The sequence below is a fragment of the Crocuta crocuta genome, unplaced genomic scaffold, assembly GCF_008692635.1.
Source record: "Crocuta crocuta isolate KB4526 unplaced genomic scaffold, BGI_CrCroc_1.0 scaffold317, whole genome shotgun sequence".
NCBI lineage: Eukaryota > Metazoa > Chordata > Mammalia > Carnivora > Hyaenidae > Crocuta > Crocuta crocuta.
Window position 1 is genome coordinate 3513282 of NW_027530984.1, and position 24924 is coordinate 3538205.

Consider the following 24924-nt stretch of genomic DNA (forward strand, 5'->3'; position numbering starts at 1 on the left):
CAAATTCAGCTATAAAGCATCTCTTCTACACTAAACTTTAATACAGATGTATTTATCACAAGCAAATCATTGAAAAATTTTAAAAATTTACAAGTACAGCAGATATTTAATTTTAGAAAGCATTATGTTTAGCAAAACACTTGCAAGACCCACACCTACATTATTTTATGGCACAAAGTCAAACTTTAGCCTTGGCTTTTTGTAATATCAGGCTGAATTTACTCCATTATGTAATGAAAATGTTTTATTTCTGCTTTCCCTCCCCTAAAATCTAATCACTACCATTAGAAAAAGGAATGTTATGTTCCAATTTGGCATTAATGATATCTCTTACCGGCTGTTGCACAAACTGGAAATCATAAGAGCTATAAGTATTTCAGGTTCATATAATTCTCTGTCTTGAGTTGAATTCTTTAGATTAGATGGTACTAAAATCCTGTTTGGGGAATTCCTTTAAATTGATTTANAAATTTACTCCATTATGTAATGAAAATGTTTTATTTCTGCTTTCTCTCCCCTAAATCATCTAATCACTACCATTAGAAAAAGGAATGTTATGTTCCAATTTGGCATTAATGATATCTCTTACCGGCTGTTGCACAAACTGGAAATCATAAGAGCTATAAGTATTTCAGGTTCATATAATTCTCTGTCTTGAGTTGAATTCTTTAGATTAGATGGTACTAAAATCCTGTTTGGGGAATTCCTTTAAATTGATTTAATAGACTGACCTCAAAAGACAGCAATTGATATCATGTCCATGGTGTCGTTAGGTTAACGGGAAGTTTAAATTAACTTTCTGATCTCTAACGCATTCTGCATTTTATTTATTAAATTTCCATTTCATTTTGCAACTATAATTTAAAACAAGCTACTATATTCTAGTCTTATATTTAGTTACCATCAAGCCTAGTCTGCAAATCTTATCATGTAAGTACCACATTAGCCAGTTTTCTTATTTCTTGATTAGAGCTATCTGATAATTTGACCAAATAGGATAATATTCTCCATTATGAAATGAAGCATAAAGTACTCTGCAACAACTAAGATTGAATGGTACTTTATAGAATTAGTATTTTAGGATTCCCTGTGTATAGTAGCAGCCTTCAGTTCTGATAAAAATACGTTAAAATCTAATTGTCATATTTGCTCTGAAACATAAGAATTTACTAAGATATTCTTTTTAAAGGAGAAAATATGAAGATTATATGAAATTATCACACTAGAACATTTTGTGAGAGTAATTTCCTAAAATGCATCATTTAAAGTCTCTCAATCCACTCACTCTATATTGGAATCAGTTCTGACTTCCAGAATATAAAGGCTTACTTTTTCAGAAGTATGTGAAAACCTACTCATATGCATGTCTCCTACAGGTTATTGCTATAATTAACATTTGTAAAGGTACATGAAAATAAATGTCACAAATCAAGCACAAACTTTTACCTTTCCTAAGACAGTGGAGAAATAGGCAAACAAAATCTTAATTTGCTCACGTGGGAAGTAATTGGGTTTCTGTTTTGTACATCTTTTCATGTCTAAACTTGTTAATTCAGTTGTACACATATAAGGCAATTAAGTGATTCTCCTTTTGTCCTTGTATCTAAAAGGTGGAACCTCTAAAAATTAGTTGGCTTTCAGCAGAGAGACGACATTAAAAAAATAATAATAAAAGGCATTTAAATATCAAAAGCCCTAGACAGAAGATCTTGTTTTTGTGACTCTGTGCAATTCTACTTAGACAGGAAAGATACGTGCCTCAAGTGAAAAATGGTTTAGAAAATATACATTACATTAATGGTAAATGAAACCCGCTCCTCTCTAAGTCAGTGGCTAAACTTATACACTGAAGAGATGTGGTGGAAAAAAAAATACTTTCTGGGGTCCAGAAATTAGTGCGGAAGACCAGACAGAGTTAGAAGGAAGACTGCCTTTTCTTACCCCAAGTGTGCAAATAGAATGAAATGTGAGAGTTGGCATTTCCCCTGACAAATCAAAGCAAAGGTTTCATCTGGACACTAACGTCTGCCGGCTTCTTTGCGCTCATGTAGGATCTACTCGGAACGCTTTCCCATTACATTCAGCCAGGCACTCCTCTCTACCTCCTCCCATCTGACAGTAATCACTTAGCTGTCTCTGATGAATAAAAGGAAAGGAAAGCTTCTATCATTGATGAGGAAATCAGAAATTGCTGAAGCAGGTGTCAAGGCTCTGTCCAACAAGTTCCTTTTACTTGACCTATTGTGCAGGCAGCCAGGGAACATAGTTGTTTTGCTGTCCTTCTCTTTCTTATAAGAGGACACAATAAGAAAAACAATTTCCCTCCTAAGATTTTTAGAATTTGAGGCTATCTTCCTGCCATTACTTTTAAACTTTGTTTCAGTACAAGAGGATTCCTGGCCAGCTGAGCGTCCATGTGCCTTCCAAATGGAGTACTGAAATTGCATAAACACCATGTTTACATCCACTAAATATTCTCATTAAAAGAAGATAAGGCAAGGCATGAATATGATATCCGGTTAATCAAATGCACACACAGTGAAAAGCAGAAGGAACTGGCAATTCATACACAAAATTAGCTTTAACACAAAAGTGAAATGGTTGGTTTCTTTCACCAAGGGCTTAATAGTCAATAAAGTGAAAAACAACATGTACACAAAACTAACTAGAAGATTACCTTTCTCAAAGTAGAAATCCAAACCTCCTGATAACACTGGTGTTACTTACAAATGTCTTGAAACTTTACTTCTTTTGCCCCCCCCCCACATAAAGGCCATACCAGAGAACCTCAGGAAAGTAATAATCTGTTAAAAATTGTTTTTCTTTACATGAGAAATCCCTCAAAGTTCAGATGCTACCAATGATGGGCAAATAGTCATCCCCACAGTACAGATGGAAACAGGAAAAAGTCAGATGGTTAGCACTTAAAAGCAACAGCAATTAAGCAGTTGAAAGTGGGTTAGAGCGGTGGTTTATTTTTGTTTCATTTGAAGGAATCAAGTAAGAGACACAGCCTTTTGCAAGGAGGAGATCAAGTCAAACTTGATGCTTCCCCTCTCTGACAGCCCGGGCTGGATGGCTTGTCTCCCCCCTTTATCCAGTTTAACTGCTTTCTGTACTCTAATTCTCGCAGAGATTGTATTCTGTCTTGTTTGCCTTCCCCCCTGGGCAGAAAGAAATCTTTCTCCTTTCTCCATCAACCCCCTCTTTCCTCAGAGAAAAGGCAATCCTCTCCAGGAAGAGAAAGAAACCCTATGCGTTCTTAGGATGGGAGGAGGGTGAAGATGCGAGAGAGACTGAGCAAGGGGCGGGGGAGGTGAGAGATGGAGATTGGGGGTGGGGGACCGAGAAGAAAGAAAGAGAAGGAAAGAGGGAGCAAGAAGATGGGGGATGCCCAACATCAACTCCAGGCTCTGAATCGCGGGCGCTGGGCAAAGTGCTTTTCTAGATGTACATGTGGTTCATTATATTTCTCACAATAGGCCACCCGGGGCTCCCTCCCCAGGTCGCAGCCTCCCACGACCAAAACCCAAGTGTACCGAGAGCAAAACCTTGCGGACGAATTCAAGCAAATGGGTACCTCCGAGGTGGCCACGCCGCCAATCTCGCTGTCTTACCTGGAGGGAGGACCAGAAGGTGGTGCCGGGCTCCGTCCCCTCTGCTCTGTCCGCGTGGACCTGTGCAAGACACACGCGTCTCTCGCTGCCTCTGCTCTCGGAGGGGCAGCCTGCAACACAAAAGGGGGGTGTGGGTGTGGGTGTGTGGGAGGTTTTTCAGGGCCACCAGCTGGTCCCAGCTGGCCACCCCACCCCTACACGCGCCCCTTCGGGGCGCTGAGCCCCGCCCCTCTTAGTGGAGCACCACCCTGGGGGGCTTGCCCCGGGTGCAGCCTCAAGTTGCCGCCCGCTAAGTGCTGTGCGGCCACCGCTGCAGGAGGAGGAGGTAGAAAGACACGGAGGGCAGTCCTCGGTCTAGAGCATCCCCACACTGCAGCTTCTCCAGGAATCCCTCCAGTGAGGAGGCGGCCGCCCATCACCTCCCAGCCCCGACCGCCTGATTGGCTCCACCTCGGGTACGCTGCTGCAAGGAGCCAATCCGGGCGCACTCATAATAGGTGGATCCGCTCAGCCAGCATCGCCCATCCCAGTTCTGTTAGTGTCTCTCCATCCCCACAGCGGACGGGGACGGGAGAGGGAGGTTCGGGAGGCCCGGGGGAGGGGGTGAGCTCAGGGAGGGTTAGATCCCAAGGAGACGCAATCAAGGGCGTCCGATACACCCTTTGGGTAGGCGCAGGGATGCCCTGCAACCTGTTCAGCAAGCCGTGTGCACAGGAGAAGGAGACCGCATAATACAAAGCTTTTCCCCCCTTTCTTTCTTTTTTTCAACTTTCCATCAAAACCTGCCCTGAGACTGAGCATGCCCAGATTGCAACAGCAAGCTCGGAGTTCCGATGTGTGTGGGTTCGCAGACTGTGGGGGTTTTCTGTGTGTTTTTGTTTTTTTAAGGTGGGAGCGGGGGAAGGAGAGGCAGAAGTTTGTCTTTGGCCGTTTGACCCAGCGGAGTTGGGAAAGCGGAGCAGGGCGGGGACGTGAAAGGATTCTGCGCGAGTGTCCTCAAACCGAGCCACGGGGAGGTGGTCCTCTGGGCGATGTGAGGCTAGTAACAGCATTCTGTGGGGGTTCTGGGGGTGGACGCGGTGGGTCGAACGATCTGAGTCTTGCCAGATGCCTGGAGACTTTTCCTGAAGGGCGCGGCGGCGCGCGACGCGGGGCTGGGGAAGCTCCGTCCCGTAGGTGGGGCCGGGAGCGCGGCTCCACCCCGCAGCGGCGGCCGCCCGGCGGTGGGGGCTGCACTGGGAGTTTCCGCGGCAGCCACCTCGAAGTTTGGAGACTTGGGTCAAGTGCGACCCCGCCGGGGGGCTGCAGTTTCCGTCGGTCCCCTCCCCCATCTCTCTCCACCCTTTGCCAACGCGGTGACGACTAAAGCCCGGTTCCCTCCCTCCTTCCTCTTTTTCCCCTGAACGATTCTGCGGTTCTGCTCGGAAGTAAGAAGCTTTTCCCTTGTGAGAGCAGTGCTGACCTGATTGTCTCTAAGCTCTAAGGCAATTTATAGCTTGGTAATGCCGAGAGATGCCGAACTGGGAGGTTCAGCCGGTGGGGGATGGGACAAGGAAGTGGGGGCTAGGTGAGGGGCGGAGCCTAGCTTCAGGTAGGAGCCAGTCCAGTCTGCTCCACAGGTGAAAAGCTTTCAAAACGCAAAGAAGTATTTCCCTTTCTCTCGCTCACTGACCTTTCTTTATGGCCTTTGAACTTCTGATTCGTTTTGTTTAGACATCCTAACAGCTTGTGTAAACTTGATCAATAGCTACAAATGAAAGCTCTCTTAACTGGGCTATTTTACTGAGATTATCATGGCATCTCAGGTAAGGAAATAAATAGCTATCTGAATTCCCAAAACCCATCCACTTTGAACTGGAGTTTCATTAACATGGGTTTGCAAAGGTAACTGTAGCAAGAATTCAATTAACAGTAACACATTTCTTGACGTTTTAATTAAACCTCTCCTATTTATGTAATGTTTAAGATAAAGATCCTCATTCTAAGTGTAGGGGAAAAGAAGACAACCTTGTTACAACAAATCCGTTTAATGACAAATACTTGTGTAGTTTGCAAAATTGTAACTTTATGGAAATATTTATCGTCTATTTTTCTAAAATATTTCTCAACTAAAAGTTCACAGTTGGAGACAGGAGGTAATATATGTTAATTTAAAATCAATTTTAAGTATTTGAGGAAAGTAAAAAAAGGAGAAGAGGAGAGGAGGGGAAAGAAAAGAATCCATTACCTCTTCAATACTGTTTCCTATTGAATGTCTATATAGCTACTTAAAAGAAATCTTTATTCTAAAAATACTCCCAGCACAATTTCTAGATCTCAATTATATAAAACTATATGATTTTAATAGCTGCACGTAGAAACAAGTAAACGAATTTGAGAAGAAATTAGTAAGAAACCTAGTAAGTAGGTTATGAGTCCAGATTAGTTATTTCTGTTCCAGGCTTGATCCTATCAATAATTTAGCCAATTTTTCTGCCTTCCTCTTTAGCTCACATGCTACCCAATAAATATTCTCTCTCAGTGGTAAATGGTGTTAGATGTTTGTATCCCAAAGTTTGTTGAATGAGCCTGTTGGCTAACAAGAAATGGGTTTTGCACGTATATTGACATTAAATTTACAACCGATAGCATTTCTGTTTGTGAATATAAAGACGACTCTGGTTATATACTGGATATACATATACTGTAGTTTTTGCAAGACTAAGGTTTGTATTCTCTCTCCTATTCTTATATCCTCCCGAAACCCTGGGAATAGGCTGAAGACCACACCAGGTGCTACTGAGTTGACCCATCAGTAGACATCTCCTCTTTGTCCCTTATCGCAAACCTATCTCCATTAAAAGAAAGGTCAGGTCCTTTGTCCTTTTCCTCTGTTTCATGTCTCGGGTACTTTTTAATCTAGAGCCTCTATGCTACTGAAATTTAATTTATCCCCTCTTTGTACAGCATTAAAAATATTTGCTATTTTCAGAAGTGTTTTTAATCCATTTTGTTTAGTGTTTTGCTTCTCCATTCTTTGTTTTAAAAAATAATACTGTTACTCATTTTTTCCCCTCACATTTAGGTTCTGATTAAGATCTCACTGTCATTATTTTCTTTATCCTTTTTCAATGGATTCATTTATTTACTACTTTAATGTTCCCTTTGCCATCTATTTGAGGCTACTGGATCAGAATAGAAACTAAAGTGGATCAGGGCACTGAGGAGAAAAGTGTGTCTTATGGCAAGAGTGGGAATTAGAGACTTAGATACTAGAAATTCATTAAGTGGAAACCTCGCCAAGGCTTTCTTCAGACCACAGAAATGATACATAAGAGAGGTACCAAGAAAAGTCTCCATGTTAGTGGAAAGGCTTATATGCCCTAGTTGATCCACTGTACTGCACAGGCCCATCAAATCAAGATTTTCACTTACCATTAAACATCATACCGTTAATAACCACATTAGTAGTCTGGTCAAATCTATTCACAAGTATCATTTTGACTGGGGGAAAAAATGGAAAAATAATCAAATATCTGAATTTTGCCTGTTGTTTATATAGATTTCTATCTAATTTTATCATATCTATACATTTTCTGCCATTGCCATTCAAGATACAGCTCTTTTTTGTTTGTTTGTTATCCCTTCTTCCTTTCCAGGATAGAGAATTGATACAAAAGTTTTCTGGGACAAGAATTTGGATAGAGTTCCAGTTTCACCACTAATTGTATGATCTTGAAAATGTACAAAACCCCTCCAAGTCTCACTTTTCTCATCTAAAATTGATACATAAAAATACAACCTATATCCTTAAGGGTTTTTTTTTTTTTTTGCAAGATTAAAGTGCACATAAAATGCTAGTTCCAAGCACTTATCAAGGACTTAATGATATTAGCCATTATTGTTATGTTACATTATTATCACTGCTGCTACTGCTAGTTTTTTCTTTTTTAGACTACTCACTTCTATATTCGATTTCCTCCCATCATAAAGCTCATTTAAGCCAACAATGAGGTGTACACTCTTCATCTGTGAACAATGAAGTTAGAAGAAAATTAATCCATTTTATAAGAACCTGTTTATACATAAAATGCCAATAATTATCTATCTGGCATGTGTTAGACTGTAATCTTTTAGGAAATGAATAATTCTAATTTTAGAGAATGTGTACCTAAGTACTGTTTTCTCATTAGAAATTTGTTTATATTACTTTTTTAAAAGTAAGATTAATTAATTCTAGTGCTAAAATACTCATGAACACTGTGATTTTGTTTTCTAGCAAACAAGTGGAGCCATCCACTTATTTTAATTTTTTAATGTTTGTTTATTTTTGAGAGACAGAGAGTGAGAGCATGTGAGCAGGGGAGAGGGAGAGAGAGAGATAGGATCCTGAAGCAGGCTGTGTGCTGTCAACACAGAGCCTGATGCGGGCTCAAACCATTGAATGGTGAGATCATGACCAGAGCCAAAGTCGAACACTTAACTGACTGAGCCACCCATGTACCCTCATCCACTTGTTTTAAGGGCACTTAAAGATCCAGGGTCTATCCATTCTGGTTTCCCTTCGGCTCCTTTCTCTCAGGATCATTTGGCCTGGCAGTAGTGCTAATAATTTGATAACTGACCGGTAAGGAAAAAAACATCAGGGCTCTCTGTATCTGAATTAGATAAAGAGAAATTAACCACATGGATTTTTAAACTGGATACCCACAATGTTACATAAAGAGAATCTACAATTGAGCAAGGGAAAAAAGATGAATATAGATGGGAGCCAAGTCTCTGGGGCAGAGAGTAAGAGCCCCATAATTGAACTATAATACTTTACAATTTCCAAAGAAAAGAAAATAAAGAGCTAGCAGTATTCAATGTGGCTTTACAAAAGCCTTTTCTTAAAGTTATGGCTAAGAAAATATTGGAAATGAAAAGGACGACAGTGACTCAAAAAGTAATATACTGTGTCAGGCTATTGAGGTTAGCAAGGAAAATATTATTTACGTGAATCTATCTCAAGGGCAAAATAAAAGCAGTTTGAGCTAATGTTAGCTAAAGGTCTTGGAAAGAAAACAAATGATATATTTTTCTCTATTATATAAAGAATATACTGTGGTGAAAACAAGTGGCTAAAAGAGCAACATTAATTTTATGTTAATTCCCTTTGAAATCACAGGGAGGGCTTCTATTTAACTGAACATATAGCAAATCATAGCTCAACTGGTTCATTCCACTTATGTGAAAAAAAGTTTGTCCAAAGAGATTAAATCACTTACCCAAACCTGTAGTTATTTGTGATTGGATTCATACAGAAAAATAAGAAAGAAAAAGTCTTGCCATTTGTACCATTAATCTAGCATAAAATGTTGAACAAGGAAATAAGCAAAAACATTAAGATCTCCACAACTTTAAATCTATTTAAAAAAATTCCATGGATCTTAATTTCATATCAAGAATACCATGAAGAGATACCTTTACTTATAATCAATAATACAAAGTTTATTTGTAATGCAATTGTTTAAAGTTCCATATGTATCTATAGATATATATAAAAATATATATTTTAAATGTAAACACTACCCAAATGTTCTTCTGGGGAATTCACATAATCCTATATAATCTATTTTATGCTCAAATGTTAGTAATAATAATCTCATACTGAATGTTCCTAATCGACACTTTAATACTGTCTCTAAAAGAAATCAGCCCTATCAGAATATTACAAAGATATTTTCAAAATCAGCCTATTTTGTAATGCTAATACTTTGTGTTTCTGTAGTATTTTTATGCATATCATTTTATTTAATCTCATAGCCCTCTGAGGTCATTCCATTGTTTCCTCTTAACAGAGGATAAAATTGAGGGTCAGATTGTTAAAAGGCCTGCTAACCATTACTGGAGCAATTAAGGGTAACAGGGAGTATCATCTGGTTCTGCAGATGCTACATCTATTTCTTCACCCATTCTCCCTCTGAATTGTCTGCATTGGAATGTGAGAGCATGACTGATGTCAGGCAAATCTAGAATGGAGTATATCTAGGACTAAGTTCAGGGTATGTCGGTACGCATGAACTGAATTCAGAGCAACCAGGCAAAGGTAGCCATTTTAATTCAAGGATCACAAACAAACAAACAAACAAAAAGGATCAGAAAATTTTTCCCAAGAGATAAAAGACCTATGGTGGAATAGATTGGAATAAGAAATTGGCGTCTGTGGTGTTGAGATGGAGAGCAGCTTCTGTGCATGTCTAACAGATCAGAAGACTTCGGAATTGATTTGGAAGTCAATGAGAAATTCAGAAACCAGTTACCAATAGGCCAGTAAATAATGATAAGTCAAGCAAGCTTGAATTGACCTAAAGTTCGGGGAATTAACTTTGCTGTGCTGCCTTTTCCTAAGGCTATAGATTAGTTATTTCTGGGTAAGAGTCTGTAGTAAAACCTGAAGTATATACAAGTGACTTGTCCATGATTTGATTTCTTAAATGATTTATCTACAAGATGTAACTATCTTAGACCTTTTATCAAAATAAGACTGAACATTTTTCCATGTCTAATATAAACATTCTTGCTGAAAGAATTAAGAACGTCATACCATCTATTCAATGCTTATTGCTTATAATTGTTTTATTCTTTTCAAAATGTCTTGATTCCTGCTTAAGTATGGAGTTCTCAACAATCCATTTGTTTATATCTTCAGTTAAACTGATAAGTTTCCAAAACATTTAAAAAATGAACTGGATTTTTTGTTTAATCTCAATTAGAATAGATATATTTAATCTCAAACTTACCATGCAAAATTTTGCTTTTTATATTGTACTTTAATTTTTGTAGCACTTTATATGTTTGCAAACCACATAGTGGATAGTGCTAAAATTTTTGAAAAATGATGAATCAATCCATATTGTTAATATTCCCAGAAGCTGACATCTAATTTTTAAATATGTTTATAGTTTAATTATACTGTTTTTTCCTTAATTATCTCAAATATTTCTTTATATACTACCTCAAGCCTCAATTCTGATATATTTCAGGGAATCCCCCATAATGTACAAATGTATTTCGTATCCTTTCACCAGAAGTATCTTTCTTCTGGATGCCTTACAGTATATTTTTGTTGTTTGTTTGCTCTTTGCAAAGTTGGTAGAGGTTTAGATTGTTTATCCTTTATAATTACAAGCTTACGATTTAACAGGGATTTAACAACTGAAGCTTATGGAAAGTTATTGCCTGTTTACTTATTTCTGTAGGTTCAGTACCAATAGTCGGATTATGGGTCTATGAGTGTTATTGGGTGGGGGAGGGAAACTAGACATGCAAGGGCAAACTAAAAACAGGATATTTCTGTTATACATATGTCAGATTTTGTCTGATACCATATCTGAGCATATGAACGTTCAGTGAATAATAGCTACAGCTTCGTGTCTGTCTTCCATATGTCACACAAGTACCTCTGTCCCAACTCTATTTTGGTATCCTACATGCAAGTTCCAGGAAAACAGAATTTGTACCTTGACACAGTGACAGAGGACTGGGTCAAAGATATATATGAAATACAGAAATTAATGTCATTATTTGCAAATTTTATGTTTCTATATGCCAACAGCCTTAGAATAAAAACTATTACCTAGTTTTCTCGATAAATGGTCAATATAACAAATAAATTTCTATACATAAGAAACAAATAATTTATAAAAACACAATGAGGGGTGCCTGCGTATAGTTGGTTAAAGCATACAACTCATGATATCAGCTCAGGTCATGACCTTATGGTTTGTAGGATCAAGCCCCACATTGGGCTCTGCATTGGCAGCAAGGAGCCTGCTCAGGAGTCTCTCCCTCTCCCTCTGCCATTCCCCTACTTGTTCTCGCTCTCAAAATAAATAAACATTTAAAAATTAAAAAACTAATTAGAAGTTTTATTTAGTATACCATTTACAATAATATCAAGGAATATTAAATACCTAAAAATAAATCTAATAAAATATGCATATAATCTCTACCTTGAATATTATGCGTTGCTGAGAAAAATTTAATGATACCTAAATGAAAAAATGTACCATACTTTTGTATTGGAGGAGTAAATATTATTAAGATTTCAATTTGTCCCATATTGATTTATAGATCTAATTCAATAACGATTTTAATGTAAATTGGCAAGCTAATTAAAAGTTCACATGCAACTCTAACTTCTGTGGAATTCTCAAAGTTGAACAGAGTTAGAAGGCCTATACTACTCGATATGAAACTTATTATAAAGTTTTGTATTTATAATATTCAGAATTTTTAAAAATTTTTGTAATGTTTTATTTATTTCTGAGAGAGAGAGACAGCATGAGCAGGGGAGGGTCAGAGAGAGAGGGAGGCACAGAATCAGAAACGGGCTCCAGGCTCTGAGCTAGCTGTCAGCACAGAGCTTGATGCAGGGCTCGAACCCACAAACTGTGAGATCATGACCCCAGCCGAAGTCAGACACTTAACCAACTGAGCCACTCAGGCACCCCTATGATATTCAGAATTTTGTTTTACTAGTACAAGAATTGTCTAATAGAACTGAATGTAGTGTTCAGAAACACTCATATGTATAAAGAGAGAATCACCTAATTTGTAACAAAGGCACATCATTAATTTAGTCGGGGAAGGATTTATTTTCAACAAATGATGCTAAATCAATTAGATACTTATCTAATTGGGTAACTGGAAGTAGATTATAGACCTACATGTGAAAGGAAAAACAGCAAAACTTCTGGAATGAAGCATAGGAGAATTTCTTAATCAGCTTGAGGTAGGCAAAGAATTCTTAAATGGAATACAGAATATGCTAATCAGTAATAGAAAGATTAACAAATGGACTTCATTAAATTAAGAACTTCTGATCACCAAAAAACATTATAAGAGGGAAAGGCAGATCACAAATTAAGAGAAGCCATTTAGAATTCATGCATCTGACAAAGGACTTAAATCCAGAACAATAAAGACTTTCTAGCTTCTTAAAACAAACTAATTACTGTTAAAGGAAAATACTGACAAATTTCACTTCATCAATACTAAAAATTCCTTTCAAAGAAACAATAAATTTAATAGACAAGCCACATATTATGAAAAAATAATCACAAATATATATCTGATTTGTGTCTAGTATATATTAACAATTCCTACAAACAATAAAGACAGCTAACAATTTAAAAATGGGGACAGAGTTCAACAGATACTTCACATAATAAAAATGGCTATTAAGTACATGAAAAAGTGCTCAAATTATTAGTGATAAGAAAACTGCAAATTAAAACCACATCATATGCCCCTATAAAACATTCTAACAAAGTATAAGAGCAGATTACTGGTTAATTAAAAACTTTTTTTTAGAAGAATTAACTCTCTCTTTCAAAAATTAGAAGTGAAGGATATACTTTCTTCATATGTTCTATGAGGCTAGTCTCATAAAAAACAAAAGACATCATAAGAAAACTACCAACCAGTATCTTTTTTGAACAAAAATGCAATAATCCTGGAACATATGCTAACAAACAATCTGGTAGCCCACTTAAAGGATTTATGACCAAGTGGGATTTATTCCAGGAATCCAAGAGTAGTGGAACATACAAAAATCAATATAACATGGCCCATTAATTAAAAAAAAGGCAAAAACAAAAAACAAAAATATGATCATTTCATTTGACAGAAAAAACACTTCACAAAATCCAACACCATTTCATGATGCTAACATTCAACAAACTAGGAATTAAAGGGAACTTACTCAACAAGATAAAGGTTATTTATAAACAACTAACATCTTACATAATTATTAAAGGTGAAATACTGAAAGTTTTTCCTTACAATCAGGAAAAAGACAACTTTTTCACTTTGACACTTCTATTCAACACTATTAGTAATTATAGCCTAATCATTTAGGCATGAAAAATAAATAAAAGCCATCTAAACTGGAATCAAAGAAGTAAAACTACCTTTATTCTTAGATGACAGTATCTTATATATGTAAAATCTTAAAGAATCCATAATGAAACTATTAGAGGAATAAACAAATTGGAGAAAAGTTGCAAGATAAAACATCAATTCACAAATGCTATTTGGATATCTATATACTATTGCTAAGCAATCCAATAAAGAAGATCTAGAAAACAATTCCATTTATAATAACATCAAAAAGAATAAAATACTTAGGAACAGTTTTAACAAAGGAAGTATAAAACTTGTACACCACAACCCACAAAACATTGATGAAATAAATTTTAAAATACGTAAATAAATGGAAAGACATCTCATGTACAGAGACTGGAAAGCTTAATTTTGTTAAAATGGAAGTACTCTCCAAACAAAGCTTAACAGAATCAATCATATCTGTATCAAAGTCCAATGACCATTGCGCAGAAATGAAAATCTGACCCTAAAATTAATATGGAAAATTCAAGACTCTCTAAATGGCCAAAACACTACTGAAAAAGGAAAACGACATTAAAGGACTCACATTCTGGCTTACAAAACTAACTACAAAGCTACAGTAATCAAAATAGTGTGGCACTGGCATCAGGATAAGCAAACAAACCAATGAAATAGACTTGAGAGTACAGAAATTAAGCAAGCATCTCTGACCAATTTACTTCTTCAAATGTTTGTTTAGCTCTAATTAACATAGAGTACAATATTTTTTTTTTTTCAGGAGTAGAGTTTAGGGATTCATCACTTACATAGAACACCCAGTGCTCAACATAAGTGCCCTCCTTAATCCCCATCACCCATTTAGCCCATCTCCCACCCACTTCCTCCATCATCCTCAGTTTGTTCTCTATTGTAAAGAGTTTCTTATGGCTTGTTTTCCTCTCTCTTTCTCCCCTCATCCCATATGTTCATCTGTTTTGTTTCTTAATTTCCATAGATGAGTGAAAGCATATGGTATTAGTCTTTCTCTGACTTATTTTACTTAGCATAATACTCTCTGCTCCACCTATGTCACAGTAAATATGAAGCCAATTGATTTTTGACAAGAGTGCCAAGACCATGTATTGGAGAAAAGAGCAGTGTTTTCAATAAATGGTATTGAGACAATGGTATAGCAATGTACAAAAGACTGGATTTGTACCCTATCTCACAGTATATTTAAAAATTAACTCAAAATGGATCAAAGGTCTAAAGTTAAGAGCTAAAAATATTATAATAAAACAGGTAAACCATGACCTTGGGTTTGACAATGATTTCTTAGATATGACCTAAAGAGTATGAGCAACAGAAGAAAATAGACAAATGAAACTTTATCAAAATGTAAAGCTTTCATGCAAAGGACACTATCAAGAGAGCTAAAGATCACCCACAAATTCATAGAAAATATTTGTAAATTACATCTGATCAGGGTATTTAGTATTCAAAATATACACATTTACAACTCACCAAAAAGATAACCTTATTAAAATATAGGAAAGAGAATTCAATGAACTTCTTTTCCAAAGAAGTTATAAAAATTGCCAAAAACTGAGCATGTGAAAAATGCTCAATATCATTAGTCATTTGGGAAATTAAAATACAAACCACAGTGACATACCACTTCACACCCACTAGGATGGCTAAAATTAAAGAAATGAAACTAAGTGTTGGTAAGGATATAGAAAATTTTTAACCTTCATACACTGCTGGTGGGAATGTCAAATGGTGCAGCTGCTATGGAAAACAGTTTGGCAGTTTCTAAATAAACAAAACATAGAGTTATCATTGATGCAGCAATTCCACTCCTAGATATATACTCAAAATAGTTGAACAGAGGCATTCAGACAAAAGGCGGTACACAAATATTCACAACGGTACTATTCCTAATAGCCAAAATGTGGATACAACCCAAGTATCTATCAACTGATGGTGCATGAACAAGATATGATACATGCAAACAATGGAATACCGTTGACAAGTGCTAAAGTACTGTATCCATGCTACAACATGGATAAACCTTAAAAACATTATGATCATGCAAAGTGAAAGAAGCCTGGCACAAAGGCCATATATTATATGAATCCATTTATATGAAATAAGCAGAAAAGTCAAATCCACAGAGACACAAGGCACATTCATTAGTTGTTACCAGGGGCTGAGGAGACAGAGGAACAGAGTTTCTGCTTAAAGGTATGTTTCTTCTTGGTGTGATGAAATTATTCTGAAACTAGATAGTGGGGATAATTGAACAGTATAGTGAAGGCACTAAATGGCACTAAACTGTACACTTGAAAATGATTACGATGGTGAATTTTACGTTATATTTTATATATATCTTACCACAATAAAAAATCAAGAAGAAATAAAAGATGATCTCATGTGCCCAGAAGAGAGTGAGACAAGAGAATGACATTACATGTTTTAAGTGTTAAAAATATCACTCTTGATGGCCCTGTGTAGTATGGTTAAGAGAAATCAAGGGAATAGTTTTAAGACCCATAGAATATATATTCCAACTGGATGTTGATACGGTGCTCAAGATTTTCTTTAAGGGAGCTGCATGCAGTTTCACATCTATGTAAGAAATTTACTGAAACATTTTTATACTGAACCTAATGACTCTTATCCCCTAGTTAAAATATGAGTCATTTTCAGGACATCATAGTACAAATGACTCTAATCGATAAAATAGCAATGTATTCCTTCCGTCTTCACAATATGAGACAAATTAAGTCTCAGGAAGAACTACAAGTTCTTCTTCTTCTTCTATGGTATAACCCTGTTCCTTTATCCTCCTCTTATAATCACTTAATCACCTTGAGTACCTTAAACTTTTATTTTTTTTTAATGCTTTATTTATTTCTAGGAGACAGACAGAGAGACAGCGTGAGCAGGGGAGGGTCAGAGAGAGAGGGAGTCACAGACTGAAACAGGCTCCAGGCTCTGAGCTGGCAGTCAGGACACAGCCCGATGCGGGGCTCGAACCCACGAACCGCGAGATCATGACCTAAGGGCAAGTCGGACGCTTAACCGACTAAGCCACCCAGGCGCCCCAAGTACCTTAAACTTTCTATGCACTTCCAAAATTGCAGTGTCTGTCACACGTGCAAGCTCTGACTACAGCCGACTCTACTACCCAAGTAAAAATTTAGACCATTCACTTCTGGCCTATTGAAAAGTTATTGTGGGTGCCTGGATGGCTCAGCCAATTAAACCTCTGACTCATGCTCTCAGCTCAGGTCTTGATCTCTGGGTCATGAGTTCAAGCCCTGCGCTGGGCTCTACACTGGATATGAAGCCTACTTTAAAGTTATTTTTAACTTAAACAATTACAAACCCTTTGGCTTTACATGTTTCAGCCTTACAGGACTATAGAGATGGGGTATTTTGCATTTGCTGAGATTCAGGAAAAGATGGAGCAACCAACACACATGCCAATTTCCCTTTTCATTTTTAATGCATGCCAATACTGTGCTTTTCTATCATTTTTCAAAATGCCTATTAATGCTTGTACTGAAGAGATTTCATTGCTCTCAGAACACTGCAGGAGTTCACTTCTTTTGTTTTCATTTCACTGGAATGGGGGAAGTTTTCTGATTAAAAATAATTATGAAAGCATTTTCTACTGTAAGATCTTGCATGTTCTTTAAAGAGCCCTTTTTTTGTACATCAGAAAACCTGTTGTTAAAAACATTAATAAGTGGAGCCTGAGTGGCTTAGTCGGTTACATATCACCTCTTGATTTGGGCTCAGGTCATGGTCTCACAGTTTCGTGGATTCAAGCCCCGTATCGGGCTCTATGCTGACAGTGTGGAGCCTGTTTGGGATTCTTCCTCTCTCTCTGCCCCCCCCCCCACCCATGCTTTCCCTGTGTCTCAAAAACAAATAAACTTAAAAAAATAATAAGACCTTATTTCATTTCTTTACTGAACATTTCACATAAATGCCTTTCCTTTACGTTTCAGAGTTTGAGTGGTATAAATACAGAGAACAAACTGGTGGTTTGCAAGAGGGTAAAGGCATGGAGAGATAGGCAAAACAGGTGAAGGGGAGTAAGAGTCACAAACTTTGGTTATAAAGTAAATACATCACAGGGATGAAAAGTACAGCAAAGAGGATATAATCAGTAATATTGTAATAACATTGTATGGTGGCAGATGGTAACTATACTTACTGTGGTGCACACTGTGTCATGTGCAGAACTGTCCAATCACTATGTTGTACACTTGAAACTAATATAACATTGTCAACTATGCTCCAATAATAATTTTTAAACATTTCTATATTTCCAAAAATTCTTTCAAATGCATAATGTTTGACTTCCCATTTAGGGCAACGCATGCTAAGAAAATAATTTGGCAAATGTGAGGATGAATGTGTAAGGACTTTCATTACATTCTTTTTAATAGTGAATCATGGAAGATACTATGAAAGTCTATCAAAAGAGAATTTGGCTAAATAGTCTCTGGTATATTTACTCACTTGATAAACTAGAAATAGCATAAATAAGATTCTATTTTACATTTTTGTCCTGTGTTGCACAAGTAAGTAGCAGCCCTAGACCAGAAAAACAGGCAATCTGACTCTAGAGACAGTTCTTTCGGTCACTATGCTACTGATGTCTTTCAGAATATGTTCTTAATATACTATTTAAATATAGCAATTATTCAGAATACAAATTGGGAAAATGAAATATATGGCTATATCTTAATATATCTCTAGTCATTACATCTGAAAGCAACTATTTGTAACAATCCTCATTTATTATATTTTCCTTCCATTTTTCTAATTTTCTATAATATTTGTATTTAATTAGAATATATAAGGTTAATGGATAATGAATATTCTTTTTATTTTTTATGTAAACTCTGTATCTATGAACTCAGAACTCCGAGATCATGAGTTGCATGCTCTACTGATGAGCCAGGCAGGCACCCCAGGATATGCTTTCTTAATACATGGCAGTTTGAGGGAAAATGAAGAAAAATGCATATACCTGTGTAAATGTATTGAATGGTTATTAACTAAAATATTAGCAGTGCTTATATTCAAATGATAGATTACAGGAAAAGTTTTCCCAAATTCCTTTCTGTCTTTATACGTATGGTTTATCGTTTCTTAGTCACCATATGTTACACAGTGATAAAGGTGTGATAAAAGTTTAAAATAAAAAATATGGTACAATTTGCTTTGCTTGCATTGAATACTCTGTTTATTGGCAGTGACAGCAGAATGGAAACATAACCAAGCCTTTCTATCCCTACAGCAATGTAAACTATTTAAGTAGTACACAGATAATTTAAGGATGATACAGTCAGTGTTCCCAGGGTAAGCAATTTTCATTCCATTACCACAGCTGCAAAAGGACAACTCTGAACCACCTGCAGAAATTTCTTTCAAATATGTCCTAGGAGAATCTCAGCTTGCAGCCTAGTAGCCTTCTCTTAAGACACAAACCAGCTTCAGCTACTGCTTTCACTAAGTCAAGGAGTCTAGATGTGTGTTTTCATGGAGCAAAGAGAAATAGCCGCCTACTGAACATGAAAATCTTAAGAATTCATATTCCAGACAATCTATACAGCACATAAATGTATCAAATTAACCTACTGTATACCTTGAATTTGCACAGTGTTATATGTCCAATATATTTTTAATGAAGAGAAATGTGTATTAATCAAATAAAACAATTCATATTCCAGAGAAAATACAGTTTTATACTTAGGTTAAGTTAAACTTAAGATGTGCCTTTGTCAGTGATCTCAACACAAGACCCTTCGACATAAAGTTTATAAATGCAAATGGATGGTCTATCTATTACTGTTTCAATTCCAAATCAAATTTCATCTCTTCTGTTTATATTTTATTGGGAAAGATCACAGAGTTGGAGAACCACAATAATATGAAATGAAAACCTTAGATTAGCTAATTAAATATTTTTTAAAATCTCGTTATAATTGGTCTATTCCATGTTCACTTTGTCACTGCCAACAGTAGAGAAATATATTAATTAATAATACATTTTGAGTTATTACTCTGAGGACCAGAATCAATGACTGAGGTCTGTTACTACAGAAAGTCAAAAATGTCATTGAGAGTGATTCTGATTTCACAATATTCTTGATCATCATAATGTTTATTAAAAGATCCATTAAAAGTCCATCATGCTAATTTAACTAGGAAAATCTGATAGATTGCCATTGGATAGCTTCCACTAAATTCATGTAGGGGAATTATAACCAAAGCCTTGTCATTAAGAAATAAATAAAAACTGTAATGATGTATTAATTACTAGCAGAAATCAATTATTTCATTAATGAGCCAAATTAAATCTTTAAGACAAAATTTAATAAAACTTTTTGATTCTCATTTTTAAAAATAACTCACTGATATTTTGCTTTTAGGATTAATGTATCTCAGTCATTGTAGTTTAGAGTTGTGTACACTAACTTGGAGTGCTATAGAGGTAAACCATTCCTGTTTCCTGCCTTCTGGAAGTGCTCACAGATATCACACCTCCTTATTTCTCTTGGGTGGCAGCCTCTTTTGTAAGGGTGGTTGACCCAGTGCAAAGGTGCCTAGATGGTACATCAGTCTATTTCTGTGGATCCAGTAGGCAAAGCAATTTTGATTCTTCCCTTATGTCCTTCCTCTTAACACCTTTATCAGCAGTAAAGGACATATGTTGATTCTCCATCTGCTGGCCTTTTATCTTGCCTCTCATTTTGTACAAGATCCAAGCAAAAAATAAGGACACTCTTTATTTGACATACTCAAGGAACCTAGCCTAGAGGAATTTGTGCACTAGGTGTATTAAGTTGGCCACTCTGTCTTTGTCTTTCCTATGGATAATCTTTCATATTTAGATAAAGGGTAGTTAGTAAACAAGAAGCTCATTTTTTAAATGGATGTATGATTCAATAAATCTATAGCACAAAAGTCTCAAAAGTATGTTACTTTCTATCCTTAATTTATAAGTATTAAGTGCCTGGCATTTTGTAAAATGCTGGCACAAAAACAAGTGAGACTCAGGTCATGTCAGTAGGGTGGCAGAAAAGGGAGCTCTGGACTTTTCTTTCTCCAATGGACACATTGATTCAACAGCAATACAAAAATCAATTTTTTGTGAGAAATATAGAAATTAGTTGAAATGAGAGGCTCTTGCAGCCTGAGCAAGTATGGAACCAGCCGCAAGTTCCCATCCCTGACACATTGCCATATAGTTAGGAGGAAACCTCCAGATCCCTGGAGGATCAGAGCTTATCCCTGAAGAGAGAGAGACTTAAACCACACAAACAACATTCCAACTTTTCTGGGTTCTGCCCAAGGGATGGCTTCTATCGCACCTGTCTCAGAGTGTTGACAAACTCAACTGTTAGAACCCTGAAACTACAAGGAACAAAAATGTCAATTTGATCTGTACACATCCACCCACAACAACTCCTTCTCAAGTTCAACACAAAACTGGGGAGGATGAGGTTTGAACTATACAACCAAAGCCCCAAACTTTTGGGGTGTCATTTAAGGAATTAGTTTTAATTAGTCTTGAAGCACTGACAGGACCTGGCATACACTAGACCCTTGTGGATACAGAGAACAAAGGTGGTGATTTGAACTAGTGTGGGGGTACTTACCACATCTCCTTCTGGTTCAACAAAGAATAAGGAGGTGGAAACCAAAGCAAAAAGAGAAATAAAATTAGCCCCTAGGTTTTACCTGGGGAGGGAAAGCGTTCGATCACAAATTCAACATACCAACCTCTCTGGGTGCTACCTAGGGATTAACTTTTGTCTTGCCTGGATCAGAGCACTAATGGGACTCAGCATATGTTAGACCTCTGGGATCATCAGAGGACAAGGCAATCAATTAAACTAGTGTATGGCATTTATTACAGCTCCTCCTCCAGCTCAACATGGAACAAACAGGTAAAAGCAACAACAACAAACAAACAAACCAATTCCCAACTTTTCTTTCGGTAGGGACAGAATTGGATTGCGTATCAAAAGTTTCAATGTTTCCAGAAGTTGCCCAAGGGACTGGCTTCTCTGTTACATAAATCAGATCACTGACAGGACATGGAATTTTCTAGATTTCAGGAGCACTAAGGATAAAGAAAGTTATTTGCACTGTGATACAAATATTCACCACATCCCTGTACCCTCCCCCCTGACACACACACACACACACACACACACACACACACACTAGTACAACACAGAGTGAGCAGGTGAAAAAGTCCAGTTACCAGCTTGTCTCTGAGGAGAGAAAGAGTTCGACAGTGCATGTGATGTTCTGATTTCTCCAGTTACTACCCTCAAGGATTAGTTTCTGTTTCTCTTAAGAGCTAAGAACCAAAATGGTGGTTTGGACTAACACAAATATTTGAGAGGCCTACAAAAGCTTTAGCTGGCTTGATTGATAAACATCCTCTCTTGTATGAGATCAATCCATAAAGGCTGAGAGAGACAGCATTTCTGCCTAATATATAGACACTAACACAAAGAGTCAAAAAAATGAAAAAAATATATAGAAACATGATCCAAAAAAGGGCACAAGATAAAACTCCAGAAAATAACCCTAATGAAATGGAGATATATGAATTACTGAAAGAAGATTAAAATTAACTATTATCAAAATGCTCATTAGGCATGAAAATAAGAATTTCAACAAAGAGAAAAATGTTTAAAAAGAACCAACTATTAATTTTTGAGTTAAAGAATATACCTGAAGTGAAAAATTTAATAGAAGAATTCAATGTCAGACTAGACTGAGCAGAAGAAAGAATTAGCAAACTGGAAGATATCAGAAATTATTCAGAAGAGCAAAAAGGAAAAAAAAAAGTGAGGACATTCAAGTATTTATGGGATGTCAATAAGAAGACCAATATATGCATTGTGTGAATCACAGAAGAGATAAACAACCAAAAGTGTATTCCAAGAAATAATGACTGAAAACTTTCCAAATGTGAAAAAGAAACTGGACAACTAGACCCAGCAAACCCAAAGGATCTCAGATAAGTTGAATCTAGAGAAATCTATATGGAAACAAATTATAATCAACTTAAAAAAAAATGAGAGAATTTGAAAGCAACAAGGGAAACAAGACTTGTTATAAACAAGGGAATCCCCATAAGACTGCCCACAGATTTTAAAATAGAAATGTTTTAGGCCTAAAGGGAGTGGGATGATTTACTCAAAGTGCTGAAGAAAAAAGATGCCAACCAAAAAACCTATACAGGCAAATTGGTCCATTAAAAATGAAGGAGAAATAAAGACTTTATCAGATAAACAAAAGCTGAGGGAGTTAGTCTCTACTTGATCTGTCTTATAAGAGTTGCTGTAGAGAGTTCAAGTTGAAACAGAGAAGCTAAACAGTGACATGAATGCTAGCTATTAAATTCATACTATATTACTATAATGGAAGTAGGTCAATCACTTAATTCTAATATAAAAGTTAATAGACAAAGTATTAAAATAATGATATCTAAAATATGTTAGTGGATTCAAACTAAAAAATGTAAATTGCAACACCAATAACAGAGTATATGTGGGGAGAAATAAAGGTGTAGGATTTTTCTATGAGAGTTCAGTTATTCTCAGCTTACACTAGACTGTTAAATGTTATGCGAGTTCCATAGTTAAATATCTGTAGAAGTTACAGAAGAGAAAAGAGAAAAGAATCAAAGCATATCATTATAAAAACAAACCAACAAACAAAAAACAATGAAATACAAAGGAAGACAGCAAGAGAGTGACAAATGAACTACAAGACAAATAGAACTAACAAAACTGTGATTTTAAGTCAATATACTTTCCTATCAATAATTACTCTGAATGTAAGTGGATTAAACTGTCCAATCAAAGGACACAGAGTGGCTGAATGGATTAAAATATCCAATTATGTGCTGGCTACAAGAGTCTCATTTAGGTTTATGGACACATATAAGCTGAAAATAAAAGGATGGAAAAAAACTTTTTATGAATATAAAAGCAAGCAGAGGTAGCTATCCTTGTAGCACACAAAATAGACTTTAAGTAAAAATTTTTCATTAAGAGGTGCACCTGGATGGCTCAGTAAGTTCAGTGTCTGACTTCAGCTCAGGCCATGATCTCATGGATCATAACATAAGTTTGAACTCCGCATTGGGCTCTGTGCTCACAGCTCAGAGCCTGGAGCCTGCTTCATATTCTGTGTCCCCCTCCTCGACTCATGCTCCATCTCTCTCTCTCTCCAAAATAAATAAACATTAAAATTTTTTTTAATTGTCATAAGAGACAAAGAAGTATATTAAATAATGTTAAGAGTCAATTCAACAGGAAGATATTATAAGTATGTGTGCACCCACTATCAGAACATCTAATATGTAAAGAAACATATAGACTGAAAACATATTGACTGAATCAAAGGGAGAAATAGATAGCAACAGAGTTATATAAGGAGAAAGCAATCCCACAGTTTCAGTAATGGATCGAAGAACCTGTTAAAACATGAATAGAAAAATAGCATATTTGAACAGCAGGGACCAAATTGCTTAACAGACATACAGAACAAATAACAGAAAAATAATCTCAAGCACACATGGAATATTCTCCAGGATAGAGTGCATGTCTGTCAAAAAACAAGTCTTATCAATTTTTCAAAAAATTAAGTCATACCAGGTACCTTTTCCAAACTAGAAGGAATGGAATGAAACTAGAAATCAAAAGCAGAAGGAAAAATGGAAAATTGAAAAATGTGAAAATGAAACATTTTGAACCAATGGGTCAAAGGGAAAAAAACCATAGATAAATTAGAAATTATCTTGATAAAATGGAAATTAAAATCTAGCATGCCAAAACAATGAGACACAGCAAAAGTAGTACTAAGAGTAAAGTTTTTAGTGATAAATGTTAAAAAAAGAAGGAAAAAAATGAAACAATAACAAAGATCTTCAATAAACAACCTAAATTTATACCTTAGGTAATCAGGAAAAAAAAAAAAAAAGACCCAACTAAGGCCAAAATTAGCAGAAGCAAGGAATTAATAAAGATTAGAGTACAAATAAACAAAATAGAGAAAAACAAATTAGAAAAAAACAGAAGATTTGAGTTTTTGAAAAGATAAAATTAACAAACTTCAATTAGATTACCTAAGGAAAAAAAAGGACTCAAAATAAAAACTATAATTGAAAGAGGAGATATTACAACTGATGTCACAGAAATAAAAAGGATAAGAGACTACTATAAATAATTATACAACAGCAAACTGGATAAATTGGAAGAAATGGATAAATACCTAGAAAAATACAACTTACCAAGACTTGATAATGAATAGAAGCAGATCTGTAAATAATAAAGAGACTAAATCAGTTATCAGAAATTTCCAAGAAAAGCCCAGTATCAGATGACTTCCATTTAAAGAAGAA

At 36.1% G+C, this 24924-nt stretch overlaps 1 protein-coding gene across 3 annotated transcripts in view; it reads right to left on the minus strand.

Moving 5' to 3' along the window:
* The window catches only part of SYT1 (synaptotagmin 1), a 552995-nt gene extending 549207 nt beyond the window's left edge, over positions 1 to 3788 (minus strand). For all 3 annotated transcript variants that reach the window (XM_077770205.1, XM_077770206.1, XM_077770204.1), the window contains exon 1: positions 3618 to 3788. The gene's annotated coding sequence lies outside the window, so the exon portion shown is untranslated. The remainder of the gene's footprint in view (positions 1 to 3617) is intronic.
* Positions 3789 to 24924: the final 21136 nt, after the last annotated feature.